Source organism: Hevea brasiliensis, chromosome 13 (assembly GCF_030052815.1).
Source record: "Hevea brasiliensis isolate MT/VB/25A 57/8 chromosome 13, ASM3005281v1, whole genome shotgun sequence".
In the NCBI taxonomy this organism is placed as follows: domain Eukaryota; kingdom Viridiplantae; phylum Streptophyta; class Magnoliopsida; order Malpighiales; family Euphorbiaceae; genus Hevea; species Hevea brasiliensis.
In genome coordinates this window covers 8,806,205-8,812,157 of record NC_079505.1, presented here as the reverse complement: position 1 = coordinate 8,812,157, position 5,953 = coordinate 8,806,205, and positions in this window count along the sequence as shown.

Below are 5,953 nucleotides of genomic sequence, written 5' to 3'. Positions count from 1 at the left end.
CATGGTGCTCATCGGATTATTTTTATTTTTTTTATACCAATTAATAAATTCTCTAAATTTTATTTTATTTCTCAAAAATTTTCCTATATTTTCTTAACATTTATTTCTTCAATTTATGCCTCCTCACTATAGTCTAGGTGTAGTTCCAGACATTTTGACTGTTCAAACAGACATTAGTCGTCGGGACGATAAAATGTCTGAACTACATATGGTGAGGCGTTACATTTTAGAGCTCTAGCCGTCTTGGACATTATCTTCTTTGTGCCATTACCTCTGACACTGATTTCTCCCTTCTCATTATCCATGGCAAATTGGTAAGTGTATATAAAATTGATCACGATATCTCTATTTATAAGAGTACATCAAGAATGAATTAGTGAACGTTGAATATATTTGAGTTATAATATAAGAGAATTGGAAATTGATAAAATATAAATAGGTTTGAAAGTCAGAAAAATATAGATGAAGATTTATAATTATTTATTCATAAAATTTCTAGATATGGATCACACAATTGTTGGGCATGCAACAATTGTTGGTTGTAGGGTCATATAATTAACGAGGCATGCAAATTTTTTGGAATTTACTCGTACACTACATTTGAATTTTTAGTTGATATAAGTAAGCGAAACGGGCTAAATATCGATGAAAAGTTGAGAGTCTATCATTTGAAATAAATCATTTGTATGATAGGAATTTAATTAAATTTTTATATAATTAAATTTTATTTTTTATTTTTTCTAAAATAAAAATTTTTTAAGTTAAAAAGAATTGAATTATTTTATTTTAAACATAAAATTGACAAAAAAATCAATTAAATTACATTATTGTAAAATTATAGTGCACACATAAATTTTGTTTCTAAAATCTAAACACAGGACAGCGGTAAACAAATATCAATTTGCATTAATTTAATTTAAAAACAGAGTACAACCTCTAATGTGAAATTTCTTAAACTAAGAAATTCAATCCTTTAACTTTGTTTCTTTTGGAGAGTATGATCTAAGGGTTTCAAGAGATTATTATTAAATCGATAGGGAAAACGTCTTCGATTTGTTGGAGAAGGGCTACTTGAGTGAAAGTTTTATAGAGCTTATAGCTTGTAGCTTTCACAAAGCTTTGATGACTTGAGATTTGATTTTATCATCTTTTGATATGATCTTTTTTAATATCAGAACACCTCTATTTGCAGTGAATTAAGGAGGAGGTGTCCCAATTGCCATTTGACAAGTGTCACGATTTTATTGATCAACTTGTCATTTTTAATGGGTGATATAGCATTCCTTAATTAGTTATTATTTAAATGGATTTATTTAGTAAAATTAATTTAATTTTAAAATTAATAAATAAAATTTATATGCTCAAAAGACATGTGAAAATATAAAATTGGATTTTAAAATTTTTCATTCCTATAAATGCCCCTCGGAAACTTGTTTACTAATTTATTTATATAGTAAAAATGTCTCAAAATTTTGAATTAGATTTAATTATAATATTTTTAATAAAATAATTGACTTTATTTCTTAAAAATATTATTTTCACTTTTTTTTTTTTACCCTTGACGCTGCATTTGGCATCCTAAAATCACTAAAATGGAATATATTTATATAATTTTTGTTATCATTGCCTTGGATACAGCCAAAATCCTTTAAATAGAAATGTTGTTTCCTATTTTTGAGTTGCTTTCTTAATCTTGAATGCTGAGAATTTGAATGTTTCTTAAATAGGAATAATATATATTTTTTTAATTTCTATTCAAGAAAATTACTTCTCGTTTTAATACAAGGACTACAAATCCAAATAGGAAATAGCAAACCATTAATTCATATATACACATTGAACACAATTTTCATATAAACTCATCGGTTCAAAATACAAATAAATATGATTTATGTATTTAATAAATAGATTTTATCATATATTTTATATCTTAAATCTATATTAAATTAAATTTATTTGATTACTGAAATTTCTCTACAAAAAAAAAATATTATTTGAGATTACTGAAATTTGTGCCTTGCAAGAGCAGCCGAAGTAACGAAAATTTCCTTGTCTTCTCTTGATATTTGTCCAACCAGTAGATCAATTCTCGTTTATAATTTTATCTGTGTGAACAACTCTCATACATGAACCGTAACGTGGTCCATTGTTTTACATATACAGTAATTTTTTTTTTATATATATAATTGATTTAATTAAAATTAAAATTCAAGATTTTAAAGAACTAGACGTAGATCACATTGTAGTACAATATTACCTAAAAAAATTTTAAAAGTTAAAAATTAAGTATGTGAGAAAGAGAACCTGGAAAATGAAAAAGAAGTTTTAACAAGCTTTGAAAGTAGCCATTGGAGAGATTTTTTTCTTTTTTCATGTTAATGTGAGCAAGATCCATGATTTTGTACAAAGAGAATATGTGGTCCTTAAAAAAGCTCAATCTCAAGTGTGAATTCACACTTTTTTCCAGAATTCCACATTATATACGCTCAATTTCTTTTCTTGTGTCATCTTGTTATCTAAACAGCTAAGCAATATGGAGAGCTCAAATACTACTAACAAATAATGAGGAAATAATGATTGCTTTAATTTATCTACACCTTTTCAAGTGTGAAATTGTTTGACGATAGTTGTTTAATTTCACTTTGATGAGGTGCAAATGAAGAAAACACCCCCATTAAAAATGACTAGGGCATTATTGGGCTTCACTAAATTAATTACTTGAGAAAGTGAGATAAAGAGTAATTTATTCAAATTAAGGAGAAATTTTATTATAATTTAAATAATTTAATTATTTTTTACTTATTATATAAAAATCTTAAATGCTATATAAAAGTGGATGAATGTAGTATTATTTTAAAAATTTTTTAGTTTCAAACTGAAAATAAAGAATTAAATTATAAATTTTAATAAATCTCAAAAACTAAATTTACTTAATTAAAATTTAAGTAATTCATAAAGTTAAGAAAAATATTGACTGTACTGTAATACATACTTTATCTCTCTATACAGTTTGTAGAGAGAAAACTCTCTCATTGTTCTTTGCTGTATCCTTGGGCCTCGAGTGTTTTCTTCTGCTGGTTCAGTCGGCTATCATTTTTCTGTGGAAATCATATTTCATAAAAAAAAAAAGTACATACATTCATTTTGGGATCAGTCACATACGAATTTCTCTCTCATCTTCAAGGCTCATTGGTTGTTGCTCTTTATTTTGATTCACACCTATGAATAGAGAAAGGTGCCTTGTGCAGTGCACCATTAATATTTTTACCCAATGAGCGGACATTTGTATTCATTAAAGTTTATTTAATATACTATATTTATATAAAAAATAATTTTTAATTCATTAAATATGATTTACATCCGTTTAATATATTTTTTTATATAATTAATTATTAAAATTATAATTTTTATATAAATGATGTACATTAAATAAATTTTAATGAGTGTATATTTACACTCAGTAAAAAAATCGTAATGTAAAAAATTTCTTGTGCTAATAAGATGCATTAAATAAACCCTAACGGATGCAAAGGGTTGATTAACTTTAATGGATGTAAATTTACACCCACTAGAAATTTGATATTTTTAAAGTAATGAATGGCAATTTTAATTCAGCAACACCATTTTCAGGTGAGAATCTATCAAATGAAGGGAAGTTTTGACAAGTTTAGAAAATAGCCATTGGAGAGATACTCACATTTGCAGGATTAAACGGTTTTGTTTGGTTTGAATTGAGTTTGTATTGATTTTGAATTTTTATCTGATTTAAACTCATTTGATTTAAATTAACTTATAATCTATTTTATTTGTATAAAATTTAAAATAATTATTCAATTAAATATTAACTACAAACCACGAAATTTGACTTATTAATTTTGTACTAAGAAGTCTGAGAATAAGTCCTATATTCGGTCGGGATTATCCCTAAAATCAGATTTTGTGAAATCCGATTAAGTAATATTAACTGGTGTTTAAGAGTCAATTAAACAATTTGATTAAATATTAAAGGACATTTTTTTTGTTATTAAAGCTAAATTAATTTATAAAATATTATATTTATTAATTTAATATTAACTTAACATACTAATATTAATTTTTTAAAATTTTTTATTAATTTATGAAAGATTATTATTTACATGAACTTAACAATTTTTTTTTTCTTTATATTAGCACTAGAATAGTGAGAACTGCACAACATTACTGAATGCCAAGAATCAACAATCTTTAAAAAATGTAAAAATATTAGACTTCAGAGGTTGAGCCCTTATTACCAAATATTTACTTTTTTTTTTTATCAATAACAATTATTGACTCTTGAAGCTCAACATTTCTTTATACACACACAATGAAAAAAATATCATTCATATAACTCTAGAGTTTTATCTGGAATTTGTATCTATATTTTTTATTGAATTTTTCATAATAATTGAAATATTTATTATACCCATGAGTTTTAATATATGAAAATTTATAATATATTTCTATTTGGTATTAATACATGTCCAAGGGGTAGAACTAGAAATTAATTTTTGGGAGGCCAAAACTAATTAATCTCTAAATATTATATTATTTATTTTTAATTTATTAAGGTTAATTTTATTTATATAAAAGTTTTTTTTTAATTTGACACTAAAAAAATCCCTCTTTTCCATGTTAAAAAAATATTTCTAGTTACATATTAAACTACATATGAATAAATAAAAGATGTTAAATGTTATAGATTATAAAGAGTTGAATAATAAAAGTGATTTTCAAAAACTTAAAAACACATAGATACTGATATTATATTACGTTTGTATATATTAAAATAAAAAAGTATATATTTTTCTTTCAATCTAATTTATATATGATTAAAGTTGTAATCAATATAATGTTTTTAATTATTGAGCTAAAAAAAGTTGCTAATAATTAAAAAGTTGCAATCAATCACATATATAATAAATTGCATTTATATTATAAAGTATTTTTTTAAAATTAAATGATTTCTAGGGAAAAACTAAAAAATTAGATGAAAACACTTCCACTACTTAACTATTTTAATTTATATTGATTATCCATATATGATAACATGTTCTTTTAAAATTTTCAAATATTATTTTAACATAAATTTTTAAGAAAAATTTATAAGTATTATAATAAATATAATATTTAATTATATATTTATAATATAAATGTTATTAATTCTGTGTTATAGTAAATTATTTATATGAATTAAAAATTTAAATTATAAATTATAAATTATAAATTAAAAGATTAACAATATGATAAACAGGAAAAAAAAGGAAAAATTTCTCTAAACAAAGCAAAAAAGAAAACGATGTGCCATCTCAACAAGTGGGTTTTTTTTTTTTAACTCTTCTAATTATTGATTTTTAAATTAAATTATATTCATTTTAAAAAATATTTTAAATATATTTTAATTCTAATAGATTTTAAATTAAAAATGGTATAGATAAACAAATATGTTGTTATTAGTGATAAGTGATCTATAACGATTAATATGTAACGATAAGATAATTTGTGTCTTAGAAACAAATTTATTTGATTTTGAAAATATATTTAAAAATAAAAAATAATTAGTATAAACTAATAAAAGTAATTTAATTTGTCTCTAAAACTAATTTTAGGAATAAATAACATAGCTCATAAAAATATATATAGAGACAAAATTTTAATCTCTATAAGTTATATTCACATGTCAATATATTTATTTTTAAAAGTTAAATTAATATTAAATATAAATTTATTTTTATATTTATCATTAATTATATTTAGGGACAATAATAAATAAGACAAATGCTTATTGGTCTCTAAATAGATAAAGATAAATAAATAAAATTTTTGAGACAAATTTTAAGTTTCAATAGAGCAATTTTAGTGTAGCATGCATTATAATATATGATCTACTAGCTTTGCTATGAATTAATTATCCCCATATTTGTAACTTTCAAAC